This window comes from Macaca thibetana, chromosome 11 (assembly GCF_024542745.1).
Source record: "Macaca thibetana thibetana isolate TM-01 chromosome 11, ASM2454274v1, whole genome shotgun sequence".
In the NCBI taxonomy this organism is placed as follows: domain Eukaryota; kingdom Metazoa; phylum Chordata; class Mammalia; order Primates; family Cercopithecidae; genus Macaca; species Macaca thibetana.
The window spans coordinates 101,836,633-101,844,115 of NC_065588.1; positions in this window are offsets into that span (position 1 = coordinate 101,836,633).

Here is a 7,483-nt window from a genome sequence, read left to right on the forward strand (position 1 = left end):
CATTTCATTTGGAATTAATCCGACATGGGCTGTTCTCCAGGCTTAATAGCTGAAAAGCCCTTTCCAAAGGGAAAGAATTCAGTGATAAAGTTTAATAAAGTTTAGTATGAAAGCTAATTCTTCATAAAACCCTGAAAAATTTTCCCCCAAAGTCCAGACACCAAAACGATTGTATACCTCAGGATTTCATTTCTGTCCTCCTGCCTTGGGGCCCATGTACTGCAAGCAATGAATCTGCATTGGTAAATAAAGCATAACTTCATGACAGTTTAATGGGGTTGGAGAAAATCATTGGACCTTTATTTTTTGCAAAAGTGGCTCTTCCTATATGTCTTGCTATGGTGAACCATAATGGGGGATTTGCTAGAGATAAGATCCTTAAAGTGAGACTAAAATAAACACAAAGATAATCTTATTCCATTTCTGGGCTTAGGCTGTCTACCAAAGAGCAGCAAGTTCGTTGCGAAAATGAATGGGATTCCTGGCCAGACAGTTGGAGGGGAGGAAAGGTGGGAGCTGGCAAGAGGGGAGAGAAAAAGCAAGCAGCTGGGAGCCCTCCTTGGTGTGGCCCCCTGCCTTAGTACCCTCCCAACTGGCCACTAGTCCATCCCCACCCCACTGTGGCCTTCTCTGTTTCAGCCTCACTCAAGCATAGCTCATCTTCGATGTCATAGTTTTGAATTTGCTTCTGGACTTGAATATCCTTTTTCACTTCTTTGCTTTGCTTCTCCCTACCCAACCTTCAAGTATCATCTCTTTGAAAAGCCTTCCAGCTGTCCTCTTCTTGTTCTCTCATAATCCTCTGCTCAGTGTGCTCTCTGAGCTTGTTGATGGTGTTGAAAGTGTCATTTATCACATGAAAAAATGCTCATCATCACTGGCCATCAGAGAAATGCAAATCAAAATCACAATGAGATACCATCTCACACCAGTTAGAGTGGCGATCATTAAAAAGTCAGGAAACAACAGGTTCTGGAGAGGATGTGGAGAAACAGGAACACTTTTACACTGTTGGTGGGATTGTAAACTAGTTCAACCATTATAGAAAACAGTCTGGCGATTCCTCAAGGATCTAGAACTAGATGTACCATATGACCCAGCCATCCCATTATTGGGTATATACCCAAAGGATTATAAATCATGCTGCTATAAAGACACATGCACACGTATGTTTATTGCGGCACTATTCACAATAGCAAAGACTTGGAATCAACCCAAATGTCCATCAGTGACAGTCTGGATTAAGAAAATGTGGCACATATACACCATGGAATACTATGCAGCCATAAAAAAGGATGAGTTTGTGTCCTTTGTAGGGACATGGATGCAGCTGGAAACCATCATTCTTAGCAAACTATCACAAGAACAGAAAACCAAACACCGCATGTTCTCACTCATAGGTGGGAACTGAACAATGAGATCACTTGGACTCGGGAAGGGGAACATCACACACTGGGGCCTATCATGGGGAGGGGGGAGGGGGGAGGGATTGCATTGGGAGTTACACCTGATGTAAATGACGAGTTGATGGGTGCTGACGAGTTGATGGCTGCAGCACACCAACATGGCACAAGTATACATATGTAACAAACCTGCATGTTATGCACATGTACCCTAGAACTCAAAGTATAATAATAATAATAAAAAAAGATACACCCTAAACTGGCAATTTCCAAAAAAAAAAAAAAAAGAAAGTGTCATTTATTTGCATGCATAAGAACCTCTTGGCTGGGCATGGTGGTTCACACTTGTAATCCCAGCACTTTGGGAGGCTGAAGCAGGTGGATCACCTGAGGTCAGGAGTTTGAGACCAGCCTGGTCAACATGGCAAAACCCCGTTTCTACTAAAAATACAAAAATTAGCCGGGTGTGGTGGCATGCACCTGTAATTTCAGCTACTTGGGAGCCCGAGGCAGGAGAATTGCTTGAACCTGGGAGGCAGAGGTTGCAGCAAGCCGAAATCGCGCCATTGCACTCCAGCCTGGATGACAGAGCGAGACTCCATCTCTAAAAACAAAACAAAACAAAACAAAACAAAAAACCCAAAAAAAACTCCTCTTGCCCTCGACTGTGAGCCAATTGAGGTCAGGCACTGAGTATTTATTCATTACTTCATCTGCTTCATCAGTGAAGCAGTACTTATTCAAAACATACTGTGTGCTGAGTACTATGCTAAAAATACGATGGAGCTTGTGACATGCACATCCTCTGTTTCAGATTAGTGAGGGAGATAGAAAACACAGTACCCCCCCACCAAAACAAAATGTGAAAAAAGAAAGAAAACAGATGATGAGATAATGAAATGGGAGGGCCACTATACCATAAACAGGGTCAGGAAGCAGTTTCCTTGAGGATGTAGCATGTAAGTTAAGACCCAGAAAAGAGAAACTAGCTTTAGAAAAGGGCATATTAACTGCTCAATGACTGACTGAATGAATGAATCTAAATGGGAGGTCCTTGTAGTCCACTGAGTTCAATTTAAAATACTGTTGAGAGTAAAGTCAGTGAGTGCCTCCCAGGGCAGTGTTGGAGAGGCGTTGCAGGTGCTCTCTGATCCATTGGTAATGGCTGCTTGGGGCACTTTTGGCGTGGACTCTGTGGTTGTATCCAAGCTAGTGAGAAAGACTGCCCTGATCAATGAATGAGCTCTGCTATGGGTGTGGAGGTAACAGTGATTTGAGTGCTAGACTCTTTAGATCCTTGTTGAATGGACTGACTGGCAGCAGAAAGTATTTCTCATTTTTTACTTTCCTTTTTGCTCTCTGATTCTTCTCCCAAATTTCTCTCACTCATCTCTGCTCCATTAAATCAGCTAATGATATCTTCGTGCTTATTTTAAGACTTGCCCAACTGCATATATGTGTAGTCCCAAGTATAATACAAACACAAACACGTATATATGTATGTGTACATATATAAAATATATGCATATACACAAACGTCATATGCACACTGCACACATAGGTGTATTTCCAGTCAGTTCAATCTCACCTGTGTAAACATGAACATCCACTAGCACTGCCCATTTCCATTTGATATTCAATTACTCATTCTAGTCTTAGAGTAAATATTTTACCTTATCTATATATACAACTGCTTTCAGCAGCCTGGTGAGCCTCAGGGAAATAGGATTTAGATTTGAAATATCTGGATCAAAATCCTAATTTTCCACTTATTGGTAGTAACTTCTCCAAGCTTTAACTGTAAAAAATTGATTTAATAGGAATAACAGATATGATACATGCATCAGAAAAAGTTGGAAGATCAAATAAGACAATGCATATGAGTACATTTGAAAAACTTCAGATTTAGAAGTGTACTTTTTCATGAATGTATTTCAATGTATCTACTCCATATTTGCCTCTTTGTCCTTGGTACTCTGATGTGTAAGATCTTCGAAGCAGGGTTCATTTACTTATTCTAGAAAATTGTTAAGTATAAATTGGTTCTTCTTCTTTTGTATTTTTTCTGAGGCAGGGTCTTGCTTTGTCATCCAGGCTGGAGCACAGTGGTGTGGTGATAGCTCACTGCAGCCTCAATCTCCCAGGCCCAAGTGACCCTCCCACTTCAGCCTCCTGAGTAGTTGGCACCATAGGCATGCACCACCAGTCCCAGCTAATTTTTAAAATTTTTTTGCAGAGACAGGATTTCCCTATGTTGCTCAGGCTGATTTTGAACTCCTGGGCTCAAGCATTCTCCCACCTTGGCCACCCAAAGTGCTGGGATTACAGCACTGTAATGAGCCACCACACCTGGCCTTAAATTGCTTCTTCTTAAGTTCATTCTGATACAAATAAATGGGCTCTATACACATTTGTTTTTTCCCTTGGTAACTGAAGAAATAAATTTTAACCTGATTTGGCAACTCTTTGCTCTGCTGGTTTTCATAGTTAAGTTCCTGACAGGACATCACAAGAAAAGAAGACTATAGGCCAATATTCCCAATGAATATAGATGCAAAAACCCCCAACAAAATACTAACAAACCAAAAATCAGCCGCACATTAAAAAGATCATTCACCGTGATCAAGTGGGATTTATTCCAAGAATGCAAGGATTGTTCAACACACATAAATGAAAAACGGTAATATACCATATTAACAAAATGAAGGATGAAAACCACATGATCACCTCAGATGCAGAAAAATCATTTGACAAAATTCAATATTAATTTATGGTTGAAAAAAAAAACCTCTCAAAAATAGGCATAAAAGGAACGTACCTTGACATAAGAAAGGCTGTTTATGACAAGCCCATAACTAACATCATACTCAGTGATGAAAAGTCGAAAACTTCTCTTTTAATATCAGGAGTAAGACAAGAATGTCCATTCTTACCCCTTCTATTCAATATCATGCCAAAAGTCCTCTCCAGAGCAATTAGGTAAGAAAAAGAAATAAAGACATCCATACAGAAAAGGAAGAAATGTCTGTACAAAAAGAGTCAAATCCTGTAAAATATTTGAAAAGATTTATTCTGAGCCAAATATGATGACCAATGATCCATGACACAGTCCCAGGGGCCCTGCTGAGAACATGTGCCCAAGATGATTGGGCTACAGCTTGGGTTTTTTGTTTTTTAGTTGTTGTTGTTGTTTGTTTGTTTGAGATGGAGTCTTATTTTGTTGCCCAGGCTGAAGAACAATGGCATGATCTTGGCTCACCACAACCTCCACCTTCTGGGTTCAAGCAATTCCCCTGCCTTAGCCGCCTGAGTAGCTGGGATTATAGGCAGCCACCACAATGCCTGGATTATTTTTGTATTTTAGGAGAGACAGGGTTTCACCATGTTGGCCAGGCTGGTCTCGAACTCTTGATCTCAAGTTATCCACCCACCTTGGCCTCCCAAAGTGCTGGGATTACAGGTGTGAGCCACCAAGCTCAGCCTACAGCTTGGTTTTATACGTTTTGGGGAGACATAAGACATCAATCAATATATGTAAGACGTACATTGGTTCAGTCTAGAAAAGCAAGACAACTTGAAGTGGGGTGGCTTCCAGGTCATAGGTGGACTCAAAGATTTTGTGACTGACAATTGGTTGAAAGCGTTAAGTTATTATCTAAAGACCTGGAATCAATAGAAGAGAGTGTCTGGGTTAAGATAGGGAATTGTGGAGACCAAGGTTCTTATTATGCAGAGGAAGCTGCCAGGTAGCAGGCTTCAGAGAGAATAGATTGTAAATAGACTTTAAAAGGTGCTAGACCCTTGGTGAATTCACTCTTGGTTCAGGAAAAGATCTGGAAAGGGAAGGGGATTCTCTACATAATGTAGGTTTTTCCCACAAGAGACAGCTTCACAGGTCCATTTTAAAATGTATTGAAGAAATGTATTTTGGGGTAAAATACTTCAGTTTCTTTCAGAAACAGTATAGCATCATCTGATGCTATACTAGAGCCAGGATGAAATTTGGTATCTTATCACTATAAAAAGTCTGCTTTGTTGGTCTTAAGATCTGTTTTAATGTTAAAGCAGGTCAACTGTGCCTAAATTCCAAAGAGAAGGGGGATAATGAGGCAAGTCCAACCCCTCACTTTCCGTCATCACCTGAACTATATTTTCAGGTTTACTTTGGAATGCCCTTGGCTGAGAGGGGGTCCATCAGTCAGTTGAGAGGGCTTAGAATTTTATTTTTTTGTTTACAAGTGGAATTGTCTCTGTTTGCTGATGACATTATCTTTTATATAGAAAACCCTGAAGACTCTGTTAAAAAACTGTTAACACTGGTAAACAAATTCAGTAAATTTGCAGGTTGCAAAATTAACCCACAAAAACCAGTAGCATTTCTATACACTAACAACAAATCATCTGGAAAAGAAATTAAGAAAACTCCTTTATGATAGCATAAACAAATAAAACACTTAGGAGTAAATTTAATCAAGGAACTAAGAGATCTGTACACTGAAAACTAAAAAAGGTTAATGAGAGAAATGAAAGAAAACACAAATAAATGGAAAAATATCTCATGTTCATGGATTAGAATAAATAACATGGTTAAAATGTCCATACTACCAAAGCAGTCTTCACATTCAGTGTAATTCATATCAAATTCTAATGTTATTTTCCACAGAAATTAAAAATGCAATCCTAAAGTTTCATTAGACTAGAATATCTCTCATGCTAGGTCTCTTTTACAGAATCTAATATTTTCATGTAAAGAAGAGATAACTTATTTCATTTAAAGACTACTGTTAATTCAATGGAAATTAAATACTTTAAAGTCATATCTTGTTTCCCAGGGGAACAGGCTCAGGGAGGGAATGACTTAAACTTTCTGACTGAAAAATTGTTAGCTGTGAAGAAGTCATATCAACCAATTTGAGAAGTGTAATGTGAGACTGACCCACCTTAGTGTAGGATAGGAACACAAGCAGGGACTTTGAAGTCAAAGAGAACTGATTCCAATTTTGGCTCCCACAACCCAATAGCTGTGTGACATGGGAAAGTTACACAACCTCTCTGAGTCTCACAGCACAGAGCCAAGCTCTTTTCTAGGCACTAGAGATACAGCAACGAAAATAACAGATGATTCCTGTCCTGATGGACTTTACATTCTGGGCAGAAAGTGGCAGGTATTGGTGGTATCTGGGTGAGAATGTAAACATTAAATAGATAAATTAATACAATCATCCTTAGTATGAAAGGACGATTGGTTCAAGAACCCCCATAGATACCAAAATCCACAGATGCCCAAGTTCCTCACATAAAATGACATGGTATTTGTATGTAGACTGTGTATATTCTCCCATATACTTTAAACCATCTCTAGATTACTTATAATACCTCATGTAATTTAGGTGCTATATAAATAGCTGTTATGCTATTAAAATTTGTAGTTTTTATTGCATTTTTTTTCCTGAATATTTTCTATCCATGGTTAGTTGAATCTGTTAATATGGAACCCATGGATATGGAGGGTTTACTGTGTTAGTATGTTCTACGAAGAAAAATAGAAGACAGCAGAAAAGAGAGTAGGAGTGTGGTTGCTACTTCATACAAGGTGCCCAGGGAAAGCCTCTCTAAGAAGATGGTATCTGAGCAAAGACCTGAAGGAAATGAGGGAGTGAGCTGTCATGTGGATATAGGGGAAGATATTCAGGCAGAGAGACCACTAAGTGCCGAAGTCCAAGGCTAGAATATGGGCTTGGTATGCCCAAAGAATAGCAGGCTGTTGTAGTTACAGTGGGGTGAGAGAGGGGAATAGTGACAGGAAATATTTTGGAAGAGTAAAAGTAATAATAACATAAAGTGCCTAGAGTAGTGCGTGGAACACAGTAGTCATTTAATCAACGTTTATTCTTTTCCCTTTTAGAAGCCAATCAGATACTATATGGTTTCTGTTAAATCATTCCCTTTTTCTTTCCTGTGGCATCAACATCTCCATCCCCACTGGCTAATTCCTAATAGTATTTAAACTTGTACAAGGTCCTCCCATCTTAAAACAAAAATACCTCCCTTAATTGGTCATGAATTTATTCTCCGATCTT